At 48.7% G+C, this 26635-nt stretch overlaps 1 protein-coding gene across 5 annotated transcripts in view; it reads left to right on the top strand.

The window, feature by feature from the left end:
• Nucleotides 1-26635, top strand: part of LOC144770575 (carnitine O-palmitoyltransferase 1, liver isoform-like) — a 525217-nt gene that overhangs the window by 15438 nt on the left and 483144 nt on the right. The window contains exon 1 of one of the 5 annotated variants that reach the window (XM_078655217.1): nt 18735-19155. The exons of 2 other annotated variants lie outside the window; for them this stretch is intronic. The gene's annotated coding sequence lies outside the window, so the exon portion shown is untranslated. Of the gene's footprint in view, nt 1-18734; nt 19156-26635 lie in introns of those variants that run through there. 2 more of the 5 variants (XM_078655219.1, XM_078655220.1) reach the window with 2 other exon arrangements.

Below are 26635 nucleotides of genomic sequence, written 5' to 3'. Positions count from 1 at the left end.
TTGTGCTGTCACTCTCACTCGTGCTGTCACTCGTGCTGTCACTCTCACTCGTGCTGTCACTCGTGCTGTCACTCGTGCTGTCACTCTCACTCGTGCTGTCACTCATGCTGTCTCTCTCACTCGTGCTGTCACTCATGCTGTCTCTCTCACTCGTGCTGTCACTCATGCTGTCTCTCTCACTCGTGCTGTCGCTCATGCTGTCTCTCTCACTCGTGCTGTCGCTCATGCTGTCTCTCACTCGTGCTGTCACTCTCACTCGTGCTGTCACTCTCACTCGTGCTGTCTCTCTCACTCGTGCTGTCACTCATGCTGTCTCTCTCACTCTCTCGTGCTGTCACTCTCACTCTTCTGTCACTCACTCGTGCTGTCACTCTCACTCTTCTGTCACTCACTCGTGCTGTCACTCTCACTCTTCTGTCACTCACTCGTGCTGTCACTCTCACACTTCTGTCACTCACTCGTGCAGTCACTCTCACTCTTCTGTCACTCACTCTTCTGTCACTCACTCTTCTGTCACTCTCACTCTTCTGTCACTCTCACTCTTCTGTCACTCTCACTCTTCTGTCACTCTCACTCTTCTGTCACTCTCACTCTTCTGTCACTCACTCTTCTGTCACTCACTCTTCTGTCACTCACTCTTCTGTCACTCACTCTTCTGTCACTCACTCTTCTGTCACTCACTCTTCTGTCACTCACTCTTCTGTCACTCACTCTTCTGTCACTCACTCTTCTGTCACTCACTCTTCTGTCACTCACTCTTCTGTCACTCACTCTTCTGTCACTCACTCTTCTGTCACTCTCACTCATGCCGTCACTCTCACTCTTCTGTCACTCACTCGTGCAGTCACTCTCACTCTTCTGTCACTCACTCTTCTGTCACTCTCACTCTTCTGTCACTCACTCGTGCAGTCACTCTCACTCTTCTGTCACTCACTCTTCTGTCACTCTCACTCTTCTGTCACTCACTCGTGCAGTCACTCTCACTCTTCTGTCACTCACTCTTCTGTCACTCTCACTCTTCTGTCACTCACTCTTCTGTCACTCACTCTTCTGTCACTCACTCTTCTGTCACTCACTCTTCTGTCACTCACTCTTCTGTCACTCACTCTTCTGTCACTCACTCTTCTGTCACTCACTCTTCTGTCACTCACTCTTCTGTCACTCACTCTTCTGTCACTCACTCTTCTGTCACTCTCACTCTTCTGTCACTCTCACTCTTCTGTCACTCTCACTCTTCTGTCACTCTCACTCTTCTGTCACTCTCACTCTTCTGTCACTCTCACTCTTCTGTCACTCTCACTCTTCTGTCACTCACTCTTCTGTCACTCACTCTTCTGTCACTCACTCTTCTGTCACTCACTCTTCTGTCACTCACTCTTCTGTCACTCACTCTTCTGTCACTCACTCTTCTGTCACTCTCACTCTTCTGTCACTCTCACTCTTCTGTCACTCTCACTCTTCTGTCACTCTCACTCTTCTGTCACTCTCACTCTTCTGTCACTCTCACTCTTCTGTCACTCTCACTCTTCTGTCACTCTCACTCTTCTGTCACTCTCACTCTTCTGTCACTCACTCTTCTGTCACTCACTCTTCTGTCACTCACTCTTCTGTCACTCACTCTTCTGTCACTCACTCTTCTGTCACTCACTCATGCTGTCACTCACTCATGCTGTCACTCACTCATGCTGTCACTCACTCATGCTGTCACTCACTCATGCTGTCACTCACTCATGCTGTCTCTCACTCATGCTGTCTCTCACTCATGCTGTCTCTCACTCTGTCTCTCTCACTCTGTCTCTCTCACTCGTGCTGTCACTCACTCGTGCTGTCACTCGTGCTGTCACTCTCACTCGTGCTGTCACTTCGTGCTGTCACTCTCACTCGTGCTGTCACTCACTCGTGCTGTCACTCTCACTCGTGCTGTCACTCTCACTCGTGCTGTCACTCTCACTCGTGCTGTCACTCTCACTCGTGCTGTCTCTCTCACTCGTGCTGTCACTCATGCTGTCTCACTCGTGCTGTCACTCATGCTGTCTCTCTCACTCGTGCTGTCACTCATGCTGTCTCTCTCACTCGTGCTGTCACTCATGCTGTCTCTCTCACTCGTGCTGTCACTCATGCTGTCTCTCACTCGTGCTGTCACTCATGCTGTCTCTCTCTCGTGCTGTCACTCATGCTGTCTCTCTCACTCGTGCTGTCACTCATGCTGTCTCTCTCACTCGTGCTGTCACTCATGCTGTCTCTCTCACTCGTGCTGTCACTCATGCTGTCTCTCTCACTCGTGCTGTCACTCATGCTGTCTCTCTCACTCGTGCTGTCACTCATGCTGTCTCTCTCACTCGTGCTGTCACTCATGCTGTCTCTGTCACTCGTGCTGTCACTCATGCTGTCTCTCACTTGTGCTGTCACTCATGCTGTCTCTCACTCGTGCTGTCACTCATGCTGTCTCACTCACTCGTGCTGTCACTCATGCTCTCTCACTCGTGCTGTCACTCATGCTGTCACTCTCACTCGTGCTGTCACTCTCACTCGTGCTGTCACTCTCACTCGTGCTGTCACTCTCACTCATGCTGTCACTCTCACTCATGCTGTCACTCTCACTCATGCTGTCACTCTCACTCTTCTGTCACTCTCACTCTTCTGTCACTCTCACTCTTCTGTCACTCTCACTCTTCTGTCACTCTCACTCTGCTGTCACTCTCACTCTGCTGTCACTCTCACTCTGCTGTCACTCTCACTCTGCTGTCACTCTCACTCTGCTGTCACTCTCACTCTGCTGTCACTCTCACTCTGCTGTCACTCTCACTCTGCTGTCACTCTGCTGTCACTCTCACTCTGCTGTCACTCACTCGTGATGTCACTCTCACTCTGCTGTCACTCATGCTGTCACTCTCACTCTTCTGTCACTCACTTATGCTGTCACTCACGTATGCTGTCACTCACTTATGCTGTCACCCTCACGCTGCTGTCACCCTCACGCTGCTGTCACCCTCACGCTGCTGTCACCCTCACGCTGCTGTCACCCTCACGCTGCTGTCACCCTCACGCTGCTGTCACCCTCACGCTGCTGTCACCCTGCTGTCACTCTCACTCATGCTGTCACTCTCACTCTGCTCTCACTCTCAGCTGTCACTGCATGCGCAGTGTACGCTAGGCCCGAGACCTAAAAAGACAGAAATAGGGGTGGCGTGAATGTATCACACTGAGTTTGCAAAGGTCTGGAAGGAACTCCCTACATCCTTTCGACTCGCCCCTCAACAGAGCCTCCACCCCTCAACATAGCCTCCACAGCTTTTCAAAATCAAAAGAACATAACAAGAGGGGGTAGCAGTTGCTCTCAGTTCAAGTGTGTAGTAGAATTTGCCTATACCATTTACTGCACTGTGGCATTTACACAGCACTTCATCCCCGGGCTGTGGAGCGCTTCGGTTTGCACGAAGACCCTAGGTGCAAAGGTTTAAGATGGCGTGGGTTCGAGGGTGACCAGTGCCTGTGATGCTGGGTGACGCGTGTGAGGTCTGGAGACGGGGACTCTGCGCAAGCGCAGATCGGCCCTCTTACATAGCTGGTTATACTACTTTGCGCAAGCGCAGACATGCCCTCCCTCTTACATGGCTGCGCAGCCAAGTTTTAATGTGCTCCAGTTTTTCTTGCTATTTGCAAAGTCCTCTTATTCCTGCTGGCACGGAGTGGCGCCTCTTCGGCGTTTCACCCGGTGCAAGATTTGTTGAAGGAAGGACCAGATAGGAGAGGGGCTGCTCCATGACACAGTGGTTGCCTTGACAGTAGGTGCTCACTTTTGTTTGCTGGGGGGAACGAACAGACAGGCTGACATTGCAGCATTCACACAGAAAGACGGACCTCGGACACTGCAGGCACACAGAGAGACGGAGACTGCAGGCAACAGAGAGACGGAGACTGCAGACACACTGACAGGCTGACACTGCACGCACACAGACAGACGGACACTGCAGGCACACACACAGCTGGACACTGCAGGCACACAGACAGCCGGACACTGCAGGCACACAGACAGCCGGACACTGCAGGCACACAGACAGCCGGACACTGCAGGCACACAGACAGCCGGACACTGCAGGCACACAGACAGCCGGACACTGCAGGCACACAGACAGCCGGACACTGCAGGCACACAGACAGCCGGACACTGCAGGCACACGGACAGCGGGACAGCCCATGTTAGGCCGGGGTCTGAACTCTGCCTGCTCCCGGCAGCCTCCGCGCCTCTAATGAGCACAAGGTGCTCCGGAGCTGTAAGCCGATCCCGGGGCTCGCACCAGCCCGTCCTGCCTCTGACAGCCACCGCTCCCCTCGGACCGCCTCTGGTTTCTCGGGCCTGCTTTGGGTTAGCCGCCCTCCGCTCCCCCCCGGCATACGCCCGCCTGCTGGGCCCGCGCTCAACCTGTTGATGATGGAACCCAACCCTGGCCCCAAGAGCGGCCCTGGCTGGCGGAGGACGCCCCTGATATGAAAGGGCCAGTGATGGAGCCCCCAGAGATGAGAAATGAATTGTATGAGGCCCCTCCAGCAGCCCCCGCTCTGCCACTGGCGGCTCTTCCCAACCGAGAGCTGTATGAGGACCGCGGCCATGTCTGAGCGAGCGGCCAAGAGCAACAGCCAAGCAAGAAGAGGGCAAGAAAATGTAAACGAGCGGGTTCTACAGAGCAGCGGTGAGAGAAGTGCTCAGGACCGTGATCAGCAGTAGGGTGCTCGCGAACCCCCCCAAAAAAAAACTGTGAGTGGTGCGCGCGCGCGCCACTGCGAGCATATGTTTTGAATTATCGCGGCTGTGAAGCCGCGATAATTCAAAACATATGGCCTCTGGTGCGCGTAACAGACACCAATAGGCCATGGGTGGAGCTACTGGACCGCCCTTGGCCTATTGCGTGTTCTGTTTCAAAAGCACACGCATGCGAAGGCCAATGGACCTAGGAAATAACACGCACTGCGTGGAATTCCTAGGTCCATTTTCAAGACGCCCGGAATAGGCTCGCGCTGCGCGACACTGCATGTGCAGTGTGCGCTTGGCCCGAGACCTAAAAACAATGGTGCTGGTAGGTAATTACAGTACGCATTCTCTTTCATGCGCTTTGGCCTGGCCAGTGATCCCTGCAATGTTCTTTTTATGCTTGAAAAACCCTCAAAGGTTCTGCTGCACCCGGGAGCAAGATGATAGAACGAGGGCCATGTCAAAACACATAGGTGGGATACTCATATATGCAGAAAAAGGATATTACCTTGGTGGTATTGAGAATTAATGTAGCCACATTTCGAAAGTTGATCCTATTGTTCCATGAAAACATCATATATTTTGATGCAAGATCTAATTTATGAGTTCTGTTTAATCAGTATTCTAAGAAAATAAGAGAATAGGACATGCTCTCTAGAAAGAGTCTTACTGTTTTGCCAAATCAAGACTACATGTAGTTCTCGACATGACTTTTAAGGGGTGTTGAAATGCATTTCTTCCTTTAGGTCTCGCACCTGGCGATTACATCGCGGAAGCGCTGGGTCGCCTGCGAGACCTATAGCTGTCGACTCTGCTTCCCAGGAGACAGGAGATGGGCACGCGCAGCATGCCGGAATCGGATCAGGTCGAGCGCGTGAACATGTGCTCCGATTCCGGCATGCTGTTCACAGTGAACAATGGATCAGGAAGCGCCCACACACGCGCACAGACACACGCGCACAGACACACGCGCACGCGCACACATCCCTCCCTCCCCCCACTCACCGGGCTCTTTCCGCGTGTCCCTCTCTCCCTCGGCTGCGGGCCAACCTCGGCAACAGGCGGGGCTCTCCACGAGCACGGGAGCCCCGCTAGCTCACACGCTCACTTCCGGCTGGCTTCACAGGCACAGGAGCGCGGGGTAGGCTCCCGTCTGCTTCCTGTCTTTTTGCGGCCCCGCCCCCGTCCCAACACAGGTTGCCTGGTTTCCTGTCCAAGCCGGGCTGCGGCGGTGAGTTTTTCAATACGTGACTTCCCGCTACCATTTTTACCAGCAGTAAACAATTATTTTCTGCCTTCTTAAGTTCGAATCGCATGTAATTGCAAATTGTACTTTATAGCACTTACTACCCAGTGCGAGGTCTTGAAGTGCTTTCAAGCGAGTAGCATATGTGTGGCAATAACGACTTTACAATATAAAGAGCGAAGCTATGTGGCAAGTGGTGGCTTCGCGAGGAATCCACATGGGTCCGATCTCGAAGCTGTACCAAAGCAAACAGTGCGCCGTGCTCCGGGACACAATGGGCGGAAACGCGTTGCTTGTCGCTTCCTGCGCTGCCCTAACTTTCCTCAGGAATTGGAAAGAAGCACCCCGGGACCCTGGAGAATTCCAGCAGCACAGATGGCTGCATTTGCGGTCCAAATCCACAGAAACTAATAAAAATTCATGTGAACGTTTAAAAGACGTAAGTCTAAGATGTTATTACTATTTTTAAAACATTTTTTTTCAAATACCTAACACGTTTTCATATAACATCTGCCACTATCAATGAAGTCATTTTAGGGGAGTGTTGCCACCCCTCGCCCCCCATCCCCCATTCCGAAAGAACTGACATAAGTGCCCTAACACCCGAGCGCACATAAGCAGCCCTGTGTGCCTGCTGGAAGGACCTGAAAAATATGTTCAAACATTGGTGAGGAAATGCATTTATTCGGAAATCCTGAACCCTTCACACATTTTCTCTCCCCCCATCCACTAAGCCTTTTTCAGCTGAGCTTCAAAAGTTAGACTGACCCACTGGGCCGTAGCAATCAATGGTACAGCAGGCGCAGTGGTACCGCAGCGCCGCCCCTCTGAAGCTTTGTTCCATTCTGGAGACAGGTGCTGCCATCTCCAGTCACGCAGCGAGGGACCATTTACTTTCGTGGCGGGGGGCTTGTGTCTATGAAAGGAAGCAGCCCAGCTCCCCTGTTCACATTCTGCTGCCGAATTGCGTGAAAGAGATAGCACATAATTACTTAATCTCTGGCTGGTGCTAGCCAATCACTCTCAAAAGTTTCATGGCATTGTTTAATGCCCCCTTATTCCTTAACATTAATCAGTGGACTGTTTTGCATAGTATAGATATTCCAGGACGAATGAGCGACCCATCCAGACAGTCTTCAATAAGAAACCAAGGGCTTTTAGACTACCACCTCAGGGTCCCATCAGGTGATGCCACGACACTCCGGTCATGCACCTTTATCCTTGCCCTCAAGTTTCTTTAGAGACTGAGGCTAATTGGCTGTTTCCGTGAGCATCCTTAACCCATGCAAAGGCATCTCTAGGAGCCATCCCCAAGCGCCAAGGGCACTCTGCAATTTGTACTTCTTGTTCGCCTGGCCTGGCCCTGTACGACCGGTTCATGGTTCAATTGAATGTGTAGAGTCAGTGTGCTGTGCACAGTCTAGTTAAAGTACAATTGCTGAGCCTAGAGATGCTGTGTTTTGTAGCACAAATTTCGTTTGTTATTTCAACTTCACACTACCTCTGCTAACCACAGTGATGCTACATAATCCAAACTTGCACAACTCCCAAACTCAGCATCCTGCACCCCCATCCCGCTGCTCCCACCCGCGCCCTATCCAACAATCCCAACTGGCACAAAGTGCAACATTTCACACTTCCATTCTCCCCCTCCCCCCTGCAGTGCCCAATAGTTCACTCCCCGCATAGTTCGTTCAGTTCGGATTCTGTGCCAGCCTGACCGTTGACACAGTCTGGAGTACTGGCTGCATCGCTCTTTGAATAGGAGTCTGAAAAAACGCATGCACTTGTTACGGTCACTCAGGGGCACCACCACAGGATCACTCGGGGGTACCACAACATCACTATGCGCTACCACAGCATCACTGAACTCCACAGCGTCACTCGTCGCCACCACCACATCACTCAGTGCCACCACAGCATCACTCAGGGACACCACAACATCACTATGCTCTACCACAGCATCACTGAACGCCACAGCATCACTCGTCGCCACTACAACATCACTCGGCGCCACCACAGCATCAATCTGTGCAACCATTCAACAACAACTGGTTCAAATATGTTCTCTCAATGTTTTAAGCTTTATTACAAATGTCACAAAAAGATGTTAATATTACACTTCTGTTCTTGGATTTTCGTCACAATAAAATACACTGAACATAATCTTCAGAAAAGTTCTTTACAAAAGTTTAAGCTATTGCCATTATAAATTACAATAACTTTTATTTAAGTATTAATTATTTAAAAAATTAAGCCATTGTTATTTGTAATATCAATACATCTAAGTCACGTAAATACAACACATATTGCATTACAAATGCTATAGGTGTCACATTTGCGAAAGTTATAACTATTGGAATTGTAAATGACAAAGCTATTCATTTAGCTTTTTTCAAAACCAACACATAAATAAAAAATGTCATTTAAAATACCAATAGCTCAAACTTTCCTAATGCGAGACCTATTGCATTGCAAATGCTTGTTTTTTGTTGGCATGGTCTTGTGGAAGAATTCAATGCATTAAAAATATATAGTCCTCTTGCAGTTCTTTCATCTTGGCAAGAATGGAGTGGATAAGACTGATTGGAGCTGCAGGAATGTTTACTCCAGTGTCTCTTGGATAACGTTGTACCTTGTTCATATTGAGCTTTGTATCCATTTTACCAGCATCATGTTGTGTGTGCTAACCAGCTTCTTTCAGCTGGTGGCCGAGGGGGCTTTGTTACAGGCAATCCAGTGCCTATCTTGACAGTCCTATAAGTGCAGCGTGCTCGCTTTGCCAGGTGTGGCTCCTGTTGGTCCCACGTGCACTCGGAGAAGAGGGAATTTTGAAAGCTGCCAGGTGCTATGCATATATTGCCTTTGAATCTGACACTGTAAAGTTTTCTGGAAGGAAAAAAGACGGCACCTCATCTGACCACTGTCTCTATACCCTAAATGCCTCCTGTTCAAGGTACATATTATAACATAGATTGAGAATATAGCACAGGCAGTGGGATCCCTGTTTCAGTTCTGTGGGGTGATAGTAACCACACCAGCCAAACATGTGAACACAGTTATTTTTACCAAAGTCCTTTAAAGAAGGAATCATTTTCTACTCCACGTACAGGGAATCATTGACTCAATATTCCCAGAGGAGGATAGGGAAGATGCCACTCCGTGAGAGCAAGGGTTTTTCAGTAGATGCTTCGGTAAGGAAGGCAGTGAACGAAACTCTATTGGCTTTTGGGAAGCAACTACTATTGGTTGCATCTTGCCACACTGAACAACTCTACTGGGGTGCAGCTCCAGAGGCCACAGGGACATAAACTTGCCAAGACGAAAGCTGAACAAAAATGGGAGCAAGCCAATTCTGCAGACAGCTTTGACAGGTTTGAGGAGGCTTTCCTGGCGTGACTCCACCTCAGCTGGACTTCCTAGAGGAGCTAGCAGTGAGATGCTTCGGGGACATTGTCACCCCCAAATATGCACCACCGGTGATCCCTATCCAGTCAGACGAGGGGACTGATGCAGATGACCCCACAGGTGATTCTAGACCTCGAACTACTGCATTTTCTCACAGGTTAGTGGGAAACTGTGTTTAAGTTTTGTTTTATGCATGCTGTTGGAAATAAATGTGTATGAAGAAAGCATAATCCTAGCCTCCGGTCACATTTTCGAGTTTCACAGATAACTGGATCTGTCTGTCAGAGACATCTTAAGATCTCCTTTATATGTTCCTAACGTGGGCCGCCTTCTTGGGGGAAAAAATTACCAAGAAGAATATTGTTGAGTTCAAAACTGCAAACTGAGAATTTCCCCAAAAACATGGTTGATGTATCTTTGAAACACAGCTGGTGTCTTGCAATGTCCAAAAAGCATAACACCCTGCTAGTACTGCCCAAATTAAGCCCTAAAGCAATCTTTCATGTGTTTCCTTTTTTAAATAAGAAGCACATTGTAGGCTCCAGATAAATCTAATGTGGTGATGTTAGCACCCTTAATAGAGTTTAAGATATCGCTGATGAGTGTTAATGTGTACTTCTTCTTGATGGGTACTACATGAAGGCATAAACCACAGTAGAGGGCAACGAACTGACATGTTTTACGCGGTCCAGCACAACTCCTACTCAAAGTCCAAGTCAAATTGATGGTTAAGGTTGAGGAGAATTCACCTTCGTTCTGATTTGGTGATGTTTTTTGGCATCTAGTAAACAATGTGCTTGAGATGCAGTGCAAATGTATCATGAAAAAACACCTTTGTGCCCTGGAGTTTCATCGTGAGAAGGGTGTCCTCTGCTTATGTCATAAAAAGAATGACTTAAAGTGAATACTTGAGTATAAACATTAGATACCAGCAAAGCCTGGGATGATCCCTAAGGAGCACTGCATGTTATAGACTAAGACAGTGAAGAATAATGTCATGATACAGTGGGCTTGGTGCTAGGCACCCCCAAGGAGCCACGCTACATTACTGCTTTCCTAAGCAAGTTAGTAATATGTAATGGTTTACAGCTTAATAGGATGTGAGCTTCTACACTACCTTTATCCATCTTGACTCGACTACTGCCAGCAGCATGAACTCTGCCGCTTCTGTGCATCGAAAGCCACCTGGAGTAAAGAGAAACAAGCAGGAAAACCTGTACTGTAGCACTCCTGCAGTAAAGAGATAGCACATGGATGACGTTTCTGTGACATGAATGCAGAAGGGGAATTTAGAAACTCCTGTCAGTACTACAGCTCGCCTCCTCTAGGAATAGTAATTCCCACAATAAGTACAAGATGGCATGGAAAGTACTGAGAAGAGAACGGTAGCACTCCAACATGGCTGCATTAAGAGGATGGAGAACGCTAGCCACTGTAGTACAGCATGATATCGTTAAGGGGTATGGGTTGCAAGGAACGATCGTGCTGGAGCATGAATAGCTTAAGCAGAGGAAAATGGAACGGCAATACTCCAGCATGAATGAAAAGTGCCTTGTTCAGGCACTACTGCATGCTGCAGTAAGGGGATGGTACAAGGAATGCAATACTCCAGCATGAATGGAGTAAGGCGATTGAGCAAGGAATAGCTTGCAGTGAAACAAATACCTTGCAAAGGTCCAGGTGGGCGGCTGTAAGCAATGTCCATAATCCAGAGTGTGTGATGGGAGGATATAGGGCCTGTGTGTAATTTCGTTATTTGTGTGCTCGTCTGCTGCTACTGACCTGATAGAGGTATTACTTTTTCTGTTCAACTCTTAGTGCCCAGCAAACAGAAGGCATGTGTCCTGCAAAAATGTGCCCAGCAAGACAAACACAATTGCAAAGATGTATTTTCTATAGGTAACTTTATTGTATTTGACCAGTCTTCTTTTCTCATTTTGCACTCATGTTTTCGTTTCTTTTTGCTTGTGGGTGCTGTTCTCAAAAATATTATTTTGTGCAAAGCAACTTTGTTTCTTTTTTGTGTGTAATTTCTTGAATGATGCTTTAACACACAGTACAGCCCAATCCACCCCACTCAATCCAGACTGCCCTACTCAACCCAATGCACCCCAGACCAATCAAAAACCACTCATTCAAATCCATTCTGTCCACTACACTCCAACCCTCACAACCCTTCCCACTTCAATTTACCAATCTCCAGTTCCCCCACTCCGATCTGCCCCACTCCAGTCTACTCCAATCTGCCTCACTACAATCCGCCCCACTCCAGTCCAAAACAGTCTGCCCACTCCAATCCGCCCAGCTAAAGTCCAAAAAAGTCTGCCCACTCCAATCCAAGACAATTAGCCTACTTCATTCCATCTCATCCCAATCTGCCCTACTCCAATCCACCTCGCCCCATTTCAGTCCACCCACTCCTATCCACCCCACTCATTCTAGCCCACTGTACCCCAATCCAATCAAATTCACTCCAGTCAATCCACCCCACTTCCCCAATCCACGCCACTCAAGTTCAAGTTCAAATAGCTTTATTCTACAGTTTTGTCATAAAAGCACAAACATATACATTACACACAAAATTTAAAATCTATAAATATCTGTTTGCCTTAAAGCAATTACTCCTTAAAAGATATATTAAACATCAGCGCACTGTCGGATAAATGGACTTTAAAATCAATTAAGTTCATAGATCTATATTTTCAGATAATCCCAGTTAATTCATAGGTGATTCAATACAGAGAATAAAAGGAGGGTGACATCATAAAATTAACTCAACATTGTTACAGAAAGCTCCCTGGCACGAATAGACCAGGCCCAACCCAAAAATGTTGCCACTGCAATTGCTATAGGTAATGTTGGATTCGTAGATAAAACTCTCAAGGCCTCATTATGCCTATTGAAACCTAACAACTTGCAAATCTGTATTACCCACATTGCACGCGGTTTTTTGTATAAGGGGCAAAAAAACAACAAATGACTAACTGATTCCTGCTTGTCCTTGCACTTAGGGCACTCCTTCTCACTAGCCTCTTTCCATTTGCTGGTAAACGCCCTGACGGGAAGGGTACCAACCCTTAGTTGGAAATACAACTTCCGGTCAGTTGGTTTTTCGATGGCGTCCCAGTACTGCTCTAAGCCAGGCCTTGTCTTAAAATCTAAAAACTGGCCGGTCAAGCGCCCTACTAATCCCCCAGAACATACTGATGTCATAACCATACCCCAATACATTTCCTTCAGGGATTTCTTGGAGGGGAATGAAGCATTAAGCGGATCAGTCCATAGATTACTCAGACCTAAGCTCCCCAACAGTGACCTAACCTCTCTCAGCCATTTAACCACATGGAAACTGTCATTATTCATTACATCTTTAACTCCTTTAGCATAATGTGCCAACTCAGCTGGACACCACAACCTACGCCAATATAAAAGCAGGCGGAGTTTCGCCATATCCATTACTGCATTTCTTCCCAAATCAAACAGCAGTGGGCGGATTGGCGTACTTTTTGGGGCACTAGTTACATTTCGAAGAAAGGAGTTTTCTGCGGCAGATAAGGTCGATAGGTTCGAAAACCCCCTAAGTTCCGCTCCATAAAGGGCAGAGCTTAACACTTTCATGTTATAAATCTCCATCAGTGGGCTGATCGGTTTGATCAAGGAGGATCTAAACTTTCCAGCGAGGATCCCAGCCTGCTGCTTATGTTTCAATGTGGCCATATCAACTTGCTTTGACCACCCCATATTTGCCTGTAGCGTAACTCCTAGTTAGGTAAAAGCATCAACCCTTTCAAGAGGTGCATTATTCATGTATAACTTACCCTGGAATGATCTATGCTCGTTGAAAGACATAAACTTTGTTTTTCCTGTATTAATTACAAGGCCTCGGATCAAGCAAAAGTCCTCAAACCTCTTTAGCGCGTTTTGCAGGCCGCTGGGAGTCTTGGAGATGATTAAAGTATCATCTGCAAACATGAGGATGGGTATAAACTCTTTCGCCAGCAACGGAGCGTCCGAGGGGCCGCGAAGAAGAAATCGGCCACCCCGTTGACGAAGAGCGAGAACAGGGTCGGTGCGAGCACACAACCCTGCCGCACTCACCTACTCATGGTGAATGACTCGGTAACCTCTCCCCTGGCCCCCCACCGAACCCGTGCATGGTTTCCCTCATGTAAGCGGATAATTAGGGACAATCACTCAGGAGACATCCCCATTTGGCTTAGGACCTCCCACAGCCTACGTCGGGGCACCAAATCAAAGGCTGCTTTCAGATCCACAAATACCGCGTACAGGGCCCCCTTTCCCAGAACAACTGTCTTCCAATAGATATTAATAAAGCGGATGACCTGATCAATGGTACTGGTAAGGGGCCGAAAACCCGCCTGCAGTGAAGTTAAAATTTGCTCGTCATCCATCCATGACTGCACTTTTTGTAAGATCAGCCTTCCCATAATCTTTTGGATGGAGTCGATAAAGCTACTTGCGATTTGTCACCCTTCTTAAATATTGGGATTATCTCGGCCCCTTTCCAGGATGCCGGAATTGGAGCGCCGCAGGTGATTGCGTTTGCTAGATATTTAATGTACAATCGCCAGGAGGGTTTATAACTTAAAAAGACATCCGCAGGGATGCTATCCATTCCTGGGGCACGACCCGGTGTAATGGAATCTACTGCCCTGTCAACATCTACTAATGTAAAGATCCCGCCAGGAAAATAAGAGTGAACATACAAGTCCGTTTTCACCTCATCCTCTGTGGAGGCATATTGGGGTTCAAAATATTCGACCCATAAATGTTGGGCAACATTGTTCTGGGGGTGGGGGGGGTCTGGACTCCCCTCCCGCCCCCTATCCCACTTGTACATGTCCCAGAATATTTTAGAGTTTCGGGACAAGCATGCTTCCTTAAGCTCCAACCATCTAGCCTGGTCCCAGGCTTGCTTTGCTTCTTTTACTACCTTCCTGTTGGAATCCCGTGCCAATCTTACTTTTTCTAAGTCCCCAACACCTAACTCAATCCCTAGTATCCTCCGGGACTGGCGGCACTTTTCATTGTACCATCCTTCCACTTTCTTATACCTTGTTTTCTTGGTGTTGCCAGGTTTACAGAAGAATAGTTTTAACCGGTCGTAAAGGATAGTGTGCGTCTCCGCAATCTTTGACAGCAGGATCTGATTTCCCTCCCCAGTCCCCCACTCCTCCACTACCCTATCAACCTCCTTATTTATGGCTAATAATACTTCTGGGAGTTCGGAAACATTTCGCCATTTCAAATGACGCATGTCATTGAATATTACCACCTCAGCAGCCCCTTCCTCCACCCCTTTAGGTGAGACATCACCAAACAAACCTGTCATTGTAACAACAAGCGGGTCGTGATCACTTTTCAGCCGGGATGTAACGACCATATCCCTTACAGACCGCCACATTGGCAGGCTTACCAGAATATAATCAATACGACTTGATCTGAGCCCATTATTAAAAGTGTTGGCCCCCCGCCTGTCAGACAATGAGCGCCCATTTAGGGCCCTCAACTGCTGGCCTACGGACATCCCCTTCATTTGGATTGCTGCCTCAGTCCACCTATTGATTGGCTCAATCTCTAAAGAGGGTATGCCCCATCTTGCGTCTTCTTCCTCTGTAAGTCACTGATCCTCTGGTCCTAGTGGTTCGAACGTGGTATTAAAATCCCCCCCAATTATCACACCAATGTTCCTCGGCACACCTTCCACCCACCCTTCCAGGTCTGCAACAACCTCTGACCTCCGCTGTCCCTTAAGTGCCCTTGCATAGACATTAAAAATGCACAAGTTAGAGCATTGCTCTGGGATGACCTTTATCCCAAAGATATCAATATTGTTAATGGGCATCTGGTATTTTTTACAGCGCAACGTCTGCCGGACCCAGACCATCAGAACTCCCATGGCACGACCTTTCGCTGGCTTCACTGCGGGAAATAGGAATAGGAGGTACCCTAATGGAAACACGGGCTCTACCGCCCACGTCTCTTGAAAGAGGCATATATCGTGGGCCTCTAAAATCTGACCACTCGGGGACCTCAAGTTTGGAACCCAACCCTGCAATATTCCAGGACAAGAGCGTTACTGCGGTAGCTCCGTGTACTGTCCTACTCATGTCCATAGGCCATCTTTCCTGTGTACGGGTCAAATTGTCCCCAGATATCCGTCCCGGAGTTGATATCAATCCCCTGACCACGGCTCCACTAGGGGGCCTAGGATTTACAACTACTGAGCGTATGCTCCCCGTGATTCTCGGGGGCGAGAGGGTAAATGAGGTAACGCCAATGTTAGCCAAGTCACTACTACTAGGGAGCCTTGGGCTTACGACAACTGGAGCTGTACTCCCCAGAGTTCTTGAGGGCGAAGTAATAATTAAACTAGCACCAGAGCTGGCCATGCCACCTACTTTTTTAACAGAAAGGGGGAAGGCATCAACCATAGGTCCACACACTATCACTTGGTGGCTGGGGGAGTTTCGTTGTCAATCACACTCCTCCAGCCCAGATAGAGCATCATACCTATTCCCTACTGGGACCCCAAACCCACCCCCAGGCCCTCGGACAGGCCTGGTCCTGCCTGCCTGGTAAGCACATATAAGTGATTCTGTGCCTTGCAGATCCCAGCTGCAAATGTGCTCAACAACTCTTCGATCCCTAAAGTTGATGATTATACTGTCCCCCTTTATATTTTTCATTCTCGGCCCCACCCAATTTACCCTCCTAGCAAAAAGGATTTCGGCCGACACACCATGGGGTAAGGAACGATTCGTATTGAGCCAGTAGACACACTTTATTTTTGAGGTCTAAATAGTCCTCACGCTGGCCTGATCTTAATGATGGGACCCCTGTCAAAATACATACATATGGGGCGGAGGCCTGGGGGAGATCTATACATGGGAGACCATCTGGCGATGGATCATTAATCACCCGTTTGCAAATACCATCACCCCTGAATCCTAAGTTCTGGCCACCCATACCCGTGTCCTTCCCTCCTAATTGCGAAACTCCCATACCACTACCCATATTGGCTTGAGCAGCTACATTACTAACAGGCAGTGTAACAGCATTTCTCAAATCCTTTACCTGATTAGACTGCGTTAACAAATCCGGGTTTGGGGGTACCTCTGGAGCTACTTCTACTCCTAGCCTATTCCCTGCACTAACCATAGACCCTCTAGCATCATCAGCCTTGTCCCTCTCGACTTCAAGAATTGACAGTCTCTTTTCCTTGAAATCTAATCTATCATAAATTGGGATACAGGACCTATAAAAAAGCTGCTCAAGCTTGTCCCATATATCCTGCGACCAGTCCGACGGGGCATCCATCCCTGGGTCTACCGTTACTGTCACCGGAGATAAGGTCTCAATAGTGTCAATAGTGTTTGGTGACACGGCTGTGGTCCCAGAAAGTCCATCAGATACAATAAGTCCTCTTTACCTTAGCTTTTCTTCCTCTGGGGGCTGCACCACCTCGCTTTCTTTTTATTGACGGCATTGTTTGCGTATGTCTCACTTCCTGCGTACGGCATGCCCTTGTGGATCTCTTGCTGTGGTTGGGCAAACCAGTAGGTTCCATAGAGCTATTACCTACTTCCTGTGAGTTATTCTGGTTAATACTTAGGTGAGCTGGCTCCCCACATACCGGATGGACAATAACAGAATGGGTAGAGACGTTTACCCCCGAACCCCCGCCGGGGGAAACAACACAACCTCGACTTGGGGACGCCACTCTCGCCAGATATCCTATTGACGAGCGTTTATTGAAGGCAGGATCTAAAGACAATCGTTTCTCTACCACATCAATCTCATGGGCTAAAATGGATGATGCCCGAACAATAAATGTGTCCAATGATCCTACGATAGTACCAGTAGAGGCTAGATTCCCTCCCTTCACTGCTTTTGGAGGCATTCTGCGGCAGTGAAAATCTTCACACAAATAATGCTTAAGTGGGGTAGCCTTTAAGCAGTCTACACGCTGTCGCTGGATTTAAACCGTATTTAAACCAGATACCACAGTCATCAATGTCCTCTCACCTTGAGGGTCGTTGAAAAGGGGTGGCCCCGTCCCATCCTCGAGCGGTGCTCGAACGGGCTCAAACGGGCCCGCCCTTGGCCCGGGCTTCGCCCGGCACGCAACCGCGCGCGAACCGCGCAGCTGTTGCTGTGATGAGATAAGTAGTCTCGCTGATGGCTGCAAGCTGGCTCAGGTGTGGTCAGCGAAATGGCCCCCTGGGACTCGTAGTTTTGCTCCTCCGTCCTCTCCGGATACCAAGGGCGATGCGGCTCCCCACGCCACTCTGACACTGCACTCTATGAATCTGTCACTGAACTCTGCCCCCTCTACAACATTCTACCCCACTCCACTCTACGACACTCTCTAGTCCAACAAATCCAGTCTACGACACTACTCTCACCACCCTACTCTAGGACACTCCACGCCACAAACGATTGGGAAACATCATTTACCACGAAGCAAATAACACGCATAACGTTTACCACGCGTCACTCACCACGCAAAGGTCTTTCCCACGCGTAAACCTTCAACGACCGTCTTTACCACGCGAGTGGTATTCCTTCCTGTCGTCGTTCCGCAAGTACGATCTGCGTTGGCTTTGGGGGGCTGGGGGGAGGGGGGATTAAGGGGCTGGGGGGGGGACTGGGGGGAGGCTAGGGGGGGTTGGGGGGGTCTCCCCCCCCCAAAAAAAAAACAAGCGGATAATAATAAATAAATAAGAAGAAAATTTCAAAAACGTAAAAAAAAACGCTCTACAATGCCTCAAAACGCTGAAGTAAAAGAGCACGTCATAATAGAAGTCCGTTATCAGTTTTGATAGACGTGTTTTGACGCTTGTTTCCGTGGTCGGTGGAAGAAAGGGCTGATGGTGAAAGACGTACAGGGGTAAGATATGAATCAAAACTTTGTAAATTAGGGTATTAATTAAGCGCATTATGAAAAAAATCAAAATATAATGTAAGGGAATCTGTTTATTATTGTTTAAAACATCGATCTTTTCCTTCGTACTGCATGTAGCCTATCAGTATCATTATGTAAATGGGACGTCAGATGTTTCGTAACGTTATGATTGCGGAGTAAAAACATGCGTTGTCAAATGCTGCGTGCAAAAGACACATGCGAAGTAAAATTTGCGTGGTAAAGGCATGCGTGGAACTTGAAATCATATATTCACATATGCTGAACTGCAGCCACACTTGTGTACAGCATGGCAAAAGCACAGTGCCAATGACAATAGCTCTTGTATAGGTGAGACCGATTGGCTTTGCCAATGCTTGTTTCAGGAGTGACGGTGTGAACGCGGGGCAGCTGTGCTCGCTGTAGCTTGGCACACTGCTGTAGCATTTCGCGCTGGCACTGACGCCACTGTTGGACTTGGCATGAGATCCGGTACTTATCAACACCAAAGCCTCGGCAAACAATCACCAGGTACTTGTAGTATTATTGCTGCCAGATCTCCAGGAAGGCGACTCCACGGGGCTGCGCCCTGCGGCCCCTCCTCGTCCCCTTTTACCTGCTTCCTGATCCCTGACAGCCCGTGGAGGCTGAGACGTCGCTGACGGTGCTAACGCAAACACGCCAGACCTGTTTGGAGAGACCCGGGGCCGCCTGCCATTCTCGCTCTTGCAGACGGAAGCAGGGAGGTGAGAGGGCAGGGCTGCCGCGCGGCGTGTACTCCGTGCCCTGAAGTCGCTCCTGCTAGAGGACCCTATACAGGATCGGGTAGGTTGGGGTGGGTGCATGCCCTGCTGGCTTTACTATGAGGGGGTGTTCGGTGGACAATCGCCCAAGTTTTGTCTGGAGAAACCTTGAGTTTTATTACTCGGTGTTTCACATCCCGTGCCCGTGGGCATTTGCACACAGCTCATGCCAGGCAGAGAACAGGTTCACTTGCCTGCTCAGTCTTGTTTCCCTCTTCTGGCTCCGCGTTAGGCAGCTCTGCACCCCTGTGTTTTATGTCGTGCTTTCTGTGCCTGTGTTGATTGCTCAATCACCTGTCATTTTATTCTGTGGCTCGCCTTCCATACAGAGAAGTGTCCGGACAAATGGGTGTATTTAGGGCTTGCGTTTGGTGTTGGTGAAAGGTGCCACATTGAAATCACGGAGGAGTTTCTCACGCTACCCTCTTCTGCTCATCAGGTTCTCACGGTGTGCCCTCGGATTTAGCGTTTGCTACTGCCCATGAGCATTACTGAATCTTCTCACACTTCTCACCGGTGCAGGTCGAGCTTCTTGCACTGCCCACTAGTGCGCATCCAGCGTCAGACTGCTCATGGCTGTGTGCCTGATTTCTCACACTGCCCACTTCGCTTGCTGCCCTCTAGAGTACGTGCATCTTGCCACACTGCCCACGAGAGACTCCCAGCTTTTCACCCTTCCTACTTGTGAACATGTAGCATCTTGTGCTGCCGACCAGCAGTCATCCAGGCATAACCTCTGCTCACAGGTGAATATCGAACTTCTCTCTGCCCAACAGCTCACACTAAACTTATCCCACCGAGTTTAGGCTCTCCACATTCAGTCTTCTGAACAGAAGTAATAAACTGTTCTTTATATGGAGACACATATAACTGTAACAGGTAAGAACGGCACCATGGTAAATTTGGAGGCACAAAAACGAGAATTCACCAAAAAGTAATAGCTGTTGCTGAGCCATCAAAAAGGGTTCAACCCCTTAAGAAGGCAAAGCCGGCGCTCCTTCCTCCAGGTAGTTTCAAACTGTTTCTCGGCTCACTCAACACATTCAGTGGTTCTTGGTTGCCAGGTATATGATTGCCCGTGTCCTTGCTTTGTGGAGCTTTCATGGGAAGAGGTGGGGGGGAGGGGAGGGGGTTGGGGGGAGGGTAATACAATTTTCTTGGGGGGTGGGGCAATTCTTCCAGCGAGATGCAGGGGCTCTAAGAAGGGGTGAAAAAACAAGAAAGCCTCGTTAACAAGTAAATCGTCCTCTAAAGACTGGTGGAGTACTCGGGTGCGGCTGCAATAAGACGAACGCCAGACCAGCCAGCCTACAGCAGCTCAAAAACTGTGTGTGTGTCTGGGAAGCTGTCCCAGCCCGGGCTGACACACACGATGACAAGAGGGGTATGGGGGGTTTGGGGTATGGGGTATGGGGTAGGGAATGAAGCTTTTTGAGCGCTATGGGCGTTACTCTTCTGCCTGTCACATAGAGCACGTACACATACAGTGTAGTTTCCAAAATGCCAGAGACTACTATGGCAATGTGTGCTTCTTGAGAACAAAAATAACTTTAGCTTTTAGCAAAAAAAAAGTGCTTTTAGTTTGATGAGGGCACCTCCGCTTCCACAGCAATAACGCTTGTAAAACCCTGACTACACAAGGATGTGGCCTAACGGCTAGGGTGGCAGATCTCATCTGGGTAACCGGGTTCGAGTCTCGGCAATGACGCTCAACATCCTGTGATTCTAGGCAAATCACGGGAAACGGCCACTACAACGCTTCCGTTTCCACGAATACCTTAACCACGCATGCAGTACAATGCATGCGTGGTTGTCACGAAAGCCTTTACCACGCATACCTTTACTACGAGGTATGTAGTAAAGGCATATGTGGTAAAGGTTAAAAGTAAAAAAAGGGGGCTTGGGGGAGTCTTTCCCCCCCCCCCCCCCCCCGAAACAAAAACTCACCAGAAGTCACGTCGGGATATGCAGACAATCAACGTCGTTTAAGAGAAAGCGGAAAAAACTTCTGCTTCCTCTTAACGACGTATGACGTCACAACGGAAGAATTCGAGGAAAAGCAAATGCGTAGAAATACCATTCCATTGTAACGCATGCGTGGTAAAGGCATGCATTGCAACGGAATGCAAAGTAAGAACATACAACCCATATCACTTAATCTCCCTGTGCCTAACAAAAATGAATGTTATGTTATGTTATTTTTATTTGTATCGCGCACAGCTGCCCCAGCAAAGGGGCGTCCTGGCGCTTTGACAAGATCAGAACAACACAACACCGCAGAAAACCAAAGGGGTCACAGAATACAGCATGAGGGCTAAACAAATAAAATAGTTTTGTTGGCCCGTCTGAACAAAAGAAGATTGTCCATAGCTCGAATATGCACCGGGAGAGAATTCAACCAATTTGCCGCTAAGACTCAAAAGGAGCGGCCACCAACTCTACTAAGTCTAAAACGCGGAACAACAGCCAAATTTTGACCTACGGATCTAAGAGCTCGCAAAGGGACATATGGTATGAGCAAATTCTCCCAAGATTTGGGGAGATGTGCCCTTGAGGATTTTAAATGCAAGGCATAAAACCTTGAATTTAATCCTCTGGTGTACCGGAAGCCAGTGAAGAGAGTGTAGAGATTTAGCAACCGAGCTACGCCTTGATAGACCCAGCACTACTCTGGCTGCCGCATTCTGAACTCGCTGCAGTCGAGAAAGTTCGGATAGGTTGATCCCAGCCAAAAGCGAGTTGGCATAATTTAGCCGGGACAACACTGATGCTTGAACCACCAGCTGCCTGGTGGGGGCATTGAAGAATCTAAGGATTGGCCTGAGTCCTCTAATAATGCCATAGCAAGAAGCTGCCACCTTCTTGGTATGGAAGATGAAACTGAGGGACGGATCAAGCCATACCCCCAGATTCTTTATCTCCGATACTGGAGATGGAGTCACGCCCAATTCAGAAGGCCACCACCTGTCGCCCCACAATACCGCCTGCTTGCCGACTACCATGACCTCAGTCTTCTTGGTGTTCAACTGGAGACAGTTGGCATTCATCCAGTTGGCCACCGCCCGTAAGCCGTCACAGAACCTGAGGGCCTCCATGTCTGAGTCCCCACTCAGCGTGACCGCCAGCTGCGTATCGTCAGCATATGAGACCATCGTCAGGCCCCATAGCTTGACGACCGCAGCCAGCGGCCTCACGTAGAGATTGAATAGAGTGGGACTCAGCGATGACCCCTGTGGACCCCCAGGTCTAGCGGATAGATTTTCGACTTACCGGGCGGAATCGCGACCTGGAATGACCTGTCAGCGAGAAAAGATCGAAACCAGCACAGGGCGGAGCCTGCGACCCCCACCTCCTCAAGTCGTTGAAGCAAAATCCCGTGCGAGACTGTGTCGAACGCGGCACTAAGATCTAATAGCAACAGTGCCGCCGTTCGACCAGCATCAAGCACGGAACGCAGGTGTTCGACCATGGAGAATAGGGCCGTCTCCGTGCTGTGGCCCGCACGGAACCCATTCTGGGTAGGGTCAAGAATGTTAGCCCTAGCTAGGTGGTCTACCAGAATGGTGATCACATGGGCCTCCGCGACTTTCGTGGCCCAAGGAAGCAACGAGATAGGCCGGTAGTTCTCAGGCTTGAGAGGGTCTAGAGTTGGCTTTTTCAGAATAGGCGTGACTACAGCCTGCTTCCACCTGGCGGGGACTCTCCCAGAGGAGAGCGATAGGTTGATCAAGGAAAGCACCGGAGTGCTGCATGACGATGATAGTTTCATCAGCTGGGCCGGTTTCAGCGGATCTGCCGGGGATCCCGATTTGATTTTGAGGCTAAGAGAATCAAAGGCCTCCATAGACAGGGGAGGCAGAGTCATGAGGCAGTCACTGTCTCTCAAAGTACAGCTAACCCGCTCTGGTGTAGACACTCCCGTCGGGAAAGAGCGATAGATGGCCTGTACTTTCTCCCGGAAAAAAGAGGCTAAGCCCTCGCAGTGGGAGTCCGAGCAGATTTCCGCCCCCGCTGTCCTCTTCGTCATCAGATCTTTTAACACCTTAAAAATCAGTTTTGAGGGGTTCGGGTTATTCTGGAACTCGTGAGCATAAAAGGCTGCTTGAGCTCTACACACGGCCCTATGGTAAGCTTTAATCTTAACAAGGTAGCAGACCTTTAAATCGGGATCATACGCTTTCCTCCATAATCTCTCAGCCTGTCTGCAAGCTCTTTTGAGTGACGCCAAGGCGTTATCATACCATGGGCTAGGCTCGTTTCGATGACACTTAGTCCACCTCTTGGGGATCAAAGAATCGAGGGCACCCGAGATCCACTTGCAGAAGGAGTCATACCCCTGATCCACTTCAGTGAGAAGGCCTAGTGGTGCCACCTCAAGCAGGCGGTAGAAATCCTCCAGGCTAAGTTTGTTCCAGTGTCGTTTGAGGACGAGTCTATCATGGGATATGAAAGGGGATTCCGATATGGAGCATGTCAGTTTCACCAACATGTGATCTGTCCAAATCAATTGGGTGGGACAGTGAGCCCTAACTCCCTCCAGATTCGTAAAAAAAGGATCGAGAATGTGGCCATCTCTGTGCGTGGGAGTATCGATCGGCTGACAGAGCTGCAGGGCCTCTAAGTTGGCCAAAAAGCTCTTAACAGCGGGCAAAGACGGGCAGTCCAAATGAAGATTAAGATCTTCTATCACATTAAAATTAGCACATCCCAATGCCTCTATGCTAATAAGATCCGGGAGAGCAGCCCTAAAGGCCGAGTCACAACCCGGAGGGCGATAGATTAGCAAGCCCGAAAGAGTAAAATGGCAGCTAAACGAAATTTTAAAACGAGCACTTTCACACCCTGGAAGTTTGACAGCCTTCCATTCGCACGGGTAGCAGCTCTTAATGACCATGGCAATTCCCCTTCCCCTAGTAGCCCGATTAAGGGTAAAAATGGAAAAGTCCGGTGGGATAGCCAGATTAAGTATAGAGGTATCTGAATCCTGCAACCAGGTTTCGGTGAGGAAAAGCGCATCAGGCGAATCATCTTTAAGAAGATTGTATATCTCCTGGTAGTGCTTTGTCAGAGATCTGACATTAAGACTTCAAATATTAAGTTCCCGTAGTTCTGTCTTACGACTATGTAGGGAAGGACACTCCAACGAGCGAATAAGGGAAGGGGCATCCAACGACCAAGCACCGCAGGAACAGTGATACTGACCGCATAAAGGATCCACGGGCAGAAAATCACACCGGATAATCCGATCACGGATAGCCAGCAGAGCAGCCAGTTGATAGGTAATAATAGGCAGAGTCATGATGTCATAGTCTGGAGTCCTGCCGCGATCCGCGCTTCCTTAGCGCTGACGGGCGCAGATGGGCAGGACTCTGGCACGACTCAGGCACAGCGAAGGCACGCCCGCTGCGCGTAACCGCTGCGCGGGAGAGGGAGCTTTAAGTAGGTATCCCTCTGGTCGTCAGGAGCGCTAGACCGCTCACTGCTGGTGTTCCCTCAGAGTCCACACCACACCACTCCAAAATGGCGCCCGTTATTACCCCACCACCCGGAACCGGACCCGGCAAAAATGCGGTGATTACCGATTAGCGTGCAGGTAAGGGGGCCGTGTCCTCTTGTAACCCAACTGGTGCTCTTGTAAAGCGCTCTGATACCGGATACCTTCGGGTCAAGTTCGTGCTGTATAAAAACTCCGAAAAAAAGCAAGAGATTTGGCAGCAATGCCACACAGATTGGCTTTGATGTTGATGATGTGCTCGTTCTCCGATCTTGCACATATGCTCACCTCTTTGGTTTGTGTTATATTAGCTGATCCTAAAGATCTGAATACCAATTGCTGGTGCTGTAAAGAGTCAGATCTGCGACTGTCTCAAATCTTGTATTTGTAGGACCTTCTGATTTCTGGTTCTTGCATCATTTGTATGTATACTTTTGATACCTAGTATTTGCATTCACCTTTACGTTCCAAAATCCTGGTGCCTAGCACTCTCTGTGAAACTCTAACATCTGGGATTGGCACAGCCTTCTGTGACGGTTGTAGTTGTTAGGTAATTTTTGTACAGCTTTGTATGTCAGTGCTTTCGCCTTTTGGCACTGTGCTTCCTAGTGAGTCCACATTTCCGTATCGGCCTTGGATATTTTACTTTCCCACCTCCATGTTGGTGATTCCTGGTGTCTGCAGTGTTGTCTTTGGCAGCCTGAGATTTTCTATGTGCAGAGATAGTAATTGCTGGCAAATGTATTTGTGCCAGCTCTATTATTTGTTCACCTATTTGAATAAAACTTTGATGCTGGCTGACTTATGTATGCTTTTCTCTGTTGACAGACCCAGTAGTTCCTCAGAAGTTGGCACTCATGTCTGCCGATGCGCTATGCGGGGGGGTGGTCGCTGTGCCAGACTGTTGTGGCCTAGTAACGGTATTGACCTTTTCACATGTTTGCCGGCTTCTTTTTCGGTATTTAAAAATGGGATTTGGGAGCTATTTTCGTTAGACAGTACAGTGTTTTACGTATTCTCTGTGATCCAGATCACAGCATGAACTTCTATATTGTGAGAGGCGTACAGGAAGCCGCCTTTGATGTCTTCCACTCATGTAGGTGTACCGCCAACATGCTTTTTAGATCGAGGCCTGCCAGACAATGCAGCTGTCTGGTTTGCCAACTGCTTCCCTGGGAATGCAATCCGACCTTCATTTATCATTGGCTTTATGGTTTGTAACTCACATTTGCTTGCTTTAATTTGCTATTTGTTTTAAACTGTCCAGCTCGAATTAGTCCCTCCCCTTACCCAAACCCTATTTATTGTATTGTTCCACTAGTGTTCGATTTTTGTAAGCAGGCCTTTAACCCTTTGAATGCTCGTGACAGCCGAGATCAGTCACGCGTCAAGGTGGGCGTGTGCGCAGGACGGCCCCCGCCTGTCCGAATCCCGCCCACTTTGTAAAACCCCCATGCAGCCCAAAAATTCGCGCTGCACACAAGGGGTTACATTTTGTCACATTTACTGTTTATTCAATTACGGAGGTCAAATGCAGACTCTCTCTTTCAGGGAGCATGGTATTTATTTTTCTTTCTCTGGATTCAAATTGAGAGGATTTATGTGACAATCATGCTGGCTCCATAGAGGGGGGGGGGGCGCGGGTGGGAGTTTAGTGCTTGATGAAGGCTGTACGAGGTTATTTTTTTCTACCACACAACAATATTTAAATGTCTGTAAATAAACTGTGCAGTTATTTCAGAATTAGAAAAGCCCAAATGAAGCACATTTTGGGGTATTTCTGTAGTGGGCTGGAAACATATTTTAAAACAATCAAAACAAACCAATACACTAGGTGATGACATTTCACAAGCAAATGTTTTTTGTTTGTTTGTTGTAAAAGCGCCCCATGCCGTGCTTTCACTTTAATGGTGGCCACACCCCTTTCTTTTGACGCGGCTCGCTGTAAACTGAATGCAGCAAGCAGCGTCTAAAGAAAGGGGAGCAGCCACCATTAAAGTAGTCTTGC

Source organism: Lissotriton helveticus, chromosome 7 (assembly GCF_964261635.1).
Source record: "Lissotriton helveticus chromosome 7, aLisHel1.1, whole genome shotgun sequence".
NCBI classification, from domain to species: domain Eukaryota; kingdom Metazoa; phylum Chordata; class Amphibia; order Caudata; family Salamandridae; genus Lissotriton; species Lissotriton helveticus.
The sequence above is the reverse complement of the archived record's forward strand: the minus strand, read 5'-3'. Positions and strand labels throughout refer to the sequence as shown.